General features: G+C 43.6%; 1 pseudogene; it reads left to right on the forward strand.

The window, feature by feature from the left end:
• The first annotated feature begins 4,809 nt into the window (after positions 1-4,809).
• On the forward strand, positions 4,810-6,896 carry LOC137151509 (olfactory receptor 10C1-like; annotated as a pseudogene).
• Positions 6,897-8,247: the final 1,351 nt, after the last annotated feature.

The raw sequence follows: 8,247 nt of genomic DNA on the forward strand, positions 1-8,247 counted from the left end.
CAAGGAGCAATGGTCTCAAGTTGCAGTGTGGGAGGTCTAGGTTGGATATCAGGAAAAAGTTTTTCACTAGGCGGGTGGTGAAGCACTGGAATGGGTTACCTAGGGAGGTGGTGGAATCTCCATCTTTAGAGGTTTTTAAGCTGCATCTTGACAAAGCCCTGGCTGGGATGATTTAGCTGAGGTTAGTCCTGTTTTGAGCAGGGGGTTGGACGAGATGACCTCCTGAGGTCCCTTCCAACTCTAAACTTCTATGATCTATGATTCTATGACTTTCTTCAGTGCAAAACAGGAATAAAGCTAGGCAAGCATGAGGATCTCCATCTATCACATTATATCTTCAGTTGATATGCATTATCCTGCACTGTTGGTTGATATTTGGCCCACTGACTCCAATAAAGAACTAATTTACACCAACTGGGGGTCAGCCCCAGTGACTTCAATGAAGGTACACCAGTTTGAACTAGATGGGGACATGGCTTCTTGACTGCAACCGATCTATGTAGATTTGCAGCATCTGTGGATCTGGCCCTATTGACTTTAAAGGATGGCTGCACACCGTTTACACCAGCTGGGCATTTGGCTTAAAGAGAGAAAAACAAGTTAAATGCCAATTCTACTCCCACTGAAAGCAATAGATGTTTTGGCACTGATTTCAAGGGGAGAGAGAATATTCTCTTAATAGCTATGTTATGAATTGGTACAATGGGGAGTCTGAGATGTCTCAAGACCAGTTCCCTAGGGCTGCTAAAGAAGCTGTTAAATACACCAGTTCTATCCATGATCAAATTCTTTTGTAAACAGAGAGATGAGACAGATGTGGGTTGCAGAGGTAGGTGAGAAATTTCTTTATGTTAGTAGAATGATGCTGAATTCGTTTGGATTATTCTGAAGGATAACTCTAGATGAGCCTTATTGTGTTCCTTTTGTCGCTTGAACGGACACATACACTGTTTTAGTTTGCAGCCCTGAATCTTGTGTCGCAGTGAAGGCGTGTCTATACGAACACTTTGTTCATGGCCAGGTGGAGTGTAGGTCTACCTTACACTAGCCTGCCCATGTACTACTGCCCGTGTGGACCAAAGTGGTCACACCCTAAAAATTCCTTAACACATTTCCATCTACTCCTGTTTCATAACCGAGGATGGTCAAAGGAAATTTTAGCATTGAGTAGCAAGGTCTACATGGGTAGTTAGCGCAGATCAGCTAGCAGAAGACAAATTTGCAGTCCTGCTTGCTGCAGACGAAGGGTATATCTACTTTTGAGCAAGGACATATGATTCTCGAGCACAGTCCCTTGACCTCCGGAACGTATCTGAATGGCTCGCCCAAGCCACATACCTCCCAGCTCAAATGTAGATGTTCCCTAAGTATTTGTATAGATGTGTAGGACCGAAAGGGACCTCAAGAGGTCATCAAGTCCAGCCCTCTGCACTGAGGAATGACCATGTTCACCTAGACCATCCTTGACAAGTGCTGGTCTAACCTGTTTTGGCACGTCTCTAATGATGGGGACTCCACAGCCTCCCTTGGAAAACTGTTCCAGAACTAAACTAACCTTAAACTTAGTACGTGTTTTCCTAATATCTAACCTAAATCTCCCTGGCTTTAGATTAAGCCCATAATGTTTTGTCTTACGGTCAGTTGACAGTTGAGTACCATTCTCATATTTGAAGACCATTATCAGGTCTTCCCTCTATCTACTTTGCTCAAGACGAAACATGCCTAGTGTTTTTTTAACTTTTCCTCGTAGGTCAAGTTTTCTAAGCCTTGTATCATTTGTTGCTCTCTTCTGGGTTCTCTCCAGTTCGTCCAGTTTCTTAAAATATGGTGCCCAGGAATGGACATAGTACTTCATTTGAGGCCTCACCAATACTGCACAGAGTGGGACAATTATCTCCCGTGTCTTACATACGACACTTCTGTTAATACACCCCAGAATGGAGGCAACCTTTTTCATAATTGCATTGTTGAGGGACAAGGTGGGTTAATAATATTTTTTACTGGACCAACTTTTATTGGAGGGAGAGACAAGCTTTTGAGCTACACAGAGATCTTCTTTAGGTCTGGGAAAGGTACCTCTGAGTGTCACAGCTAAATATGAGATCGAACAGATATTTTAGCGTAAGTAGTTAGCTCATATTCTAAGGGACCAGTCATGGTAAAGTGGCCTGTGAACAGCCCTGTAGTCATAGGACAAAAAGGGTGGTTAGTGGGTTAATGATAGTTTTAAATAAGCCTTAAATCCAGTGTCTTCATTAAGACCAAGATATTCAATGTCTAGCAAAATTATGAATGTAATGAGTAACTCTCCTATAGTTAAAAGTAGAGTTGCTGGAAAAAATTCCTGCAGAACAGTTTTCCACCCAAAAATGCTGATTTGGTGTAATTAAAACATTATACATGGGAACATATTAATTACATTTATGTTTTCAAGAGGAAATTATCAAATCATTTTTACTTTAATAAATATAATATAATATAATATAATATAATTAAAGTAGCGGAAACAAAATTATTCAGCTTTATCAAAATCAAGTATATAAGCCTCATCTAAATGAATTGTTCTGACTTTATCAAAACAAAATATTTTGAGAAGGTTGAAATAAAATATTTCCAGATTATTTTGTTTTGCAAAAGATGCTGAGATTTTGGCTTTTTTGTCCTGATTTGAGATGAAATAAAATTTCAAAATCTGAGAATTTACCACGGGATGTAAATTCTGTCATTTAGCCAGATGTGGTTAATCGTATGAAACCCTGTCCTCCTCCCAAACATATGAATTGCTCTATTCTCATCTCGCTTACATTGAATTTACATTGATGTAGGCACATTGATTTCAGTGAAAGGACTATTTACATCAGATGAAGATCTGCTCTAAGAGATAACCACCAAGCCGTTATTCCTGTTTTACACTGTAACCGCGTTGATTTCAATGAATTGAACTGACCTCACATTATTTCTACAGGAGGAAAACTTCATTCTGACGGTTAGAAACATTCTTAATTTCCAGCCTAAATGTATTTGTGGCCAGTTTATCCCCATTTGTTTTTATGCCAGCATTGTCCTTTAGCTCCAATTGTTCTTCTTCCTCCCCAGTGTTTATCCCCCTGATGTATTTAAGAAGGACAATCAGATCTCTTCTCAGCCTTGTCTTGGGTTAAACAAGACAAGCTCTTTGAGATTCCTCTTGAAAGATAGGTTCTCCATTCAATTCATCATCCTCAAAGCCCTACTCAGCAGCTTTTCTAGTTTGAATTAGTCTTTCTTGAACTTGAGTGACCACAACTGCATAAATATTCCAAATGAATGCTTTGTATGATGTCATTAATAACTGCCAATCTCGAGCAGAAATATATTACCTGATACATTTTAGGATCTCATATGCTTTTTTCACAGACACGTCACATTGTTGGCTCATAGTCATTCTGTGTTTTACTAAAACACCATGGCCTTTTCTGTCCTCTGTGAGTTTCATAGAATCATAGAAGATGAGGGTTGGAAGGGACCTCAGGAGGTCATCTACTCCAACCCCCTGCTCAAAACAGGCCCAACCACGACTAAATCATCCCAGCCAGGGCTGTGTCAAGCCAGGCCTTAAAAACCTATCAGGATGAAGATTCCACCACCTCCTAGTTAACCCATTCCAGTGCTTCACCACCTTCCTAGTGAAAAAGCTTTTCCTAATATCCAACCTAGACCTCCCCCACTGAAAGTTGGGACCATTGCTCCTAGTTCTCTCAATTACTACAACTAAGAACAGCCTAGCTCCATCCTTCCTGGAACCCCCCTTCAGATAGTTAAAGGCTGCTATCAAATCCCCACTAATTCTCCTCTTCTGCAGACTAAACCAGCCTAGTTCCCTTAGCCTCTTCTCATAAGTCGTGCTTCAGCCCCCTCATCATTTTTGTTGCCCTCCTCTGGACTTTCTCCAAATTGTCCACATCCTTTCTGTAGTGGGGGCCCAAAACTGGACACAATACTGCAAATGTGGCCTCACCAGTGTAGAAAAGAGGGGAATAATCACTTCCCTTGATCTGCTGGCAATGCTCCTACTAATGCAGCCCAATATGCCATTAGCCTTTTTGGCAATAAGGGCACACTGCTAACTCATATCCAGCTTTTTGTCCACTGTAACCCCCAGGTCCTTTTCTGCAGAACTGATCAGCTCCCAGTTTATATCAGAAATTCATGTTATTAGCACCTCAGTGTATGACCGTATGCTTTGAAATATTAAATTTCACCCCATTTCCATTATTCTGGTCCTCAAGATTATCCATTTCTTTCTCTATAATATTCTGATCTTTCTCGGTTTTAGCAAGGCCTCCTGACTTTGAGTCCTGAGGAAATTTCACTATAGAATCATAGATTCATAGAATCATAGAATATTAGAGTTGGTGCCAAGGCTACTAATGGTAATACTAAATAAGATCAAGCTCAAGACTGATCCTTGAGAAAATCTAGCAGTAACCTCAGTCCAACGGTTCACCTTTCATCACAACTTGTTATTTTCTCCCCTTCAGCCAAGTCCTTACCTACATTACAATTCTTGTACGAAACATAATCTTCTCATGGGTAACTCATAACTACCCTTGTGCTACTGTATCAAATGCCTTACTGATGTCCAAATATATTACATCTAACACAGTCCCCTTGCCTAATAATCAGTTATTTATGAATGATAACAGATAAGTCTGGCATGACTAAAAGATAAATAGATAGATAGATAGATAAATAGATAGATAGATGCCATTTTACTTTACATAAATAATATATCAAACTCATGTGTAGCCTTTCTTTTTAATTCTTAAGATGAAATACACTGGGGAAGAGACGAGAAATGACACGTTGTAGCCGGGAGGGATGGTTCCCTTCTGAGAGAGACCCAGAGGGAGAACCAAACCCACCCTGGCTGCTAGAGCCCAGAAGAAGATCACCTGGCCGGAAGCAGGGAGGTGGGGCCAGGCCTTTAGAAGCCGGGCGGACACCAGCTGACCGGAAGCAGGGAGGTGGGGCCAGGCCTTTAAAACCCCGGCCCGCGAGCTCAGTCAGGCAGGGATGGCTGAGGGAGAAGGATGCCTCTCCCTGGAGGCTCCACGCTAGAACCAGGGCCGAGGCCCACGCTGAAGGGGAAAGCCTCGTCTTAACCCCAGACTGGGGATTGGCGGAGAACCTACCTGAGTCTCCCGCTGCCTGGGAGTTGGAGGGGAGCCCACCTGCATCACCCGCTGTCTTGGAGTTGGATGGGAGCCCACCTGCATCACCCACTGCCTGGGAGCCACAGGAGGGCCCGCCCAGGCTGCCTGCAGCCAGGGAACCAGAGGAGGAGAGACCCGAGCCGTACTGAGCCTGGGACCCGGAGAACCTGACGCCCCTACCGGCGGCCTGGGGGTCGGAGGACTTGGAGGAACTCCCCTCCGAAGAGGAGCCCATGGAGCTACCGGAGCTGCCGCTGGTGGACATGGAGGGCCGGATGGGACTACCACATCCCGGCGACCCGGGGGAATCAGGTACCGGTGGGGATGGGGAGGAAGAAGCCCAGGGGCAGCCCTAAATGGAGACTGAGTATGGGGGAACCCGGTTGGCGTGTTGCGGCCGGAGCCCACCAAGGCAGTGGCAGGTACCCCTGCCACTGCTAGGGCCCTGGGTTGGGACGCAGTGGAGACGGGTGGGCCTGCGTCCCCCTACCCGCTTCCCGAGCCAGCCCGGGAGAACCTTACCCTCCTTACCGTCCCAGACGCTAGACTGTTTGTTGCCTCACCAGCCCTGCCTACGGGCTGGGCGCTAGACTGTTTGTTGGCTCGCCTGCCCTGCCTAGGGCTGGGGCGAAAGACTGTTGTCTCGCCCGCCCTGCCTAGGGCCAGGGTGAAGGACTAGGCTACCTCCCGGCAGGGGAGAGCCAGGAGGACCGGTCCCCCTTTAGAAAGGACTCAGAGGGGAACCCCCAACGCTGCCCCCAGAAGGGCACGTTTACACAAGTCCATGGCCAAATTTGTCTTGCTGGGCTTCTCTAGCCACCCAGACATGAATCTCATGCTGTTTGGGGCGTTTCTGTGCGTTTACATCATCACAGTGCTGGGTAATATCCTCCTCATCGTCGTCATCAATGTCGATACGGCCCTTCACACCCCTATGTATTTCTTCCTCAGCAACTTGTCCTTCCTGGAGATCTGCTACACCTCAGTCACCCTACCCAAGATGCTGGCCAATCTCCTCTCAGAAGACAAAACCATCTCCTTTGTGGGTTGTGCAGCACAGATGTATTTCTTTCTATTCTTTGCTGTTACTGAGTGCTTCGTCCTTGCATCTATGGCCTATGACCACTACAGTGCCATATGCAACCCACTGCATTACACAGCCATCATGGATAAGAGGTTCTGCATGAAGCTACAAGCTCCTGGATCTCTGGCATCCTAGTGGCCCTGGGGCATACAACCTTTGTCTTCACACTTCCTTTTTGTGGGTCCAATGTGAGCATCACTTTTTCTGTGAGATCCAGCCGGTGCTGAAGCTGGTGTGTAGGGACACCTACTGGAATGAGATCCAGATCATCATGGCTGCTGCCTTTGTCCTTCTTGCTGATGCCCTTCTTGCTGATCCTGGTCTCCTATATCTGTATCTTCTCCACCATCCTGAAAATGCAGTCTGCCGAAGGCAGGCGTAGAACCTTCTCCACCTGCTCCTCACACCTCATCATAGTGACGTTGTTCTACGGGACGGCTCTTATCATGTACGTGCGCCCCAAATCCAGCTTCTCTCCAGATGTAAACAAGTTACTTTCTCTATTCTATTCAGTGGTGACTCCGATCTTGAATCCCGTTATCTACAGCCTCAGGAACAAGGAGGTGAAAGACGCCTTGAGGAAAAAAGGGATGAAGGTATTTCATCCCCAAAAATAGACATATTTCCTTCAACTGGATTATCCCATCGCTCAACTCTCAAGAGACTCTATATTGCTAAAGAGACCAAGAGATATCTGAGCATAACAAAGACATTTATCGCATCAAATGTCGGGCTGATCAACGTATTTTGAAGTTTGCATTTCAATGAAATTTTTTCCATAAAAATTTCAAATTTCAACAAAATAAAAGAGGATTTATTTCAATCCCTTTCTAGCCTAAAATCTGTGAAACTTGTAGAAAACCAAAACAAATGAAACCAAACCTAAAGAACAACAAATAAAATAATAATAATAATAAAAAATTAAATTGCTCCTTCCTCCTCAAGTAGTTCTGACTAAGTATATCTGCATTTCATAGAAAGATGCCCGATATTTTAATTAGAGTTGGTTGGTATTTTCTGAGTTTCCTAAATATTTCTCTTCCCAAAAGTTAATGACAGAAATCTGTATTGGGTAGAGGAACTTGAAAATGCCTTGCAATTCTTTCTTCACCCTCAGTAGGAGGGGTTAATTTTTTATAACTTTGCAATTATTTTCAAAGGTGTGATTGTCTATCCTGTTATATTCACCACTTTTGCAAGACAATGATAAATTTTGTTCAAAATGTGCCTTGTGAGGTATCTTTTGAAAATTCATAATCTGCTAGGCATTATTGTCATGAGAAAATATGTGTATCAGTATTATATATAAAGTTACAAGATTCTACTCTACAACATTGTTTTAACATGCTCCAAGTTTAAGAAAAGCAGGCCCAAATCAGTTTTTCAGAGACAGTAGTAGTATGGCATCCCAACCAGGTGTCAGAGAATTATCAGTGGCTGAAGCAGCCATTCTTCAACAACTGGAAGGTGTGAAAGAGAAATTTACATTTCATCACAGGAACAGTTTAAATCTCACATCCACAAGAGACTACCTATCGCTTGCATCCCAGCAGGAGGTAATCCTCAAAGACGGGAGAGTGACGTAAGAATGAGAGACAGTGGCCTCCAAATCACCTCTCTCGCCATGAATCTCCACTCTCAGAATCTACAACACTTGAAAGACAAAGAAAGCATAATTGAACTGGGAGAGGAGTGGTTCTGGTTGGAAGACTTTTCAGCCAGTACAGGCTATTGTAGCATATGGTGAAACTTTTTGCTTTTAAATTCACTTAGCTTGTTAAATTTGGTATTAGTTTGTGTTTTGCTCTTTTATTTCTTTTGCAACCAATCCTGATTTTTATTCATCATTACTTGTAATCACTTAAAATCTACCTTTCTGTACCTAATAAACTTATATTATTATTTTATCTTAACCAGTATGTCTGGATTGAAGTGTGTGGGAAAGTCCAGCTGAGACAACAAGACGGG

Source organism: Emydura macquarii, unplaced genomic scaffold (genome assembly GCF_026122565.2).
Source record: "Emydura macquarii macquarii isolate MOO-44397 ecotype Brisbane River unplaced genomic scaffold, CSIRO-AGI_Emac_v2 contig_1094, whole genome shotgun sequence".
NCBI lineage: Eukaryota > Metazoa > Chordata > Testudines > Chelidae > Emydura > Emydura macquarii.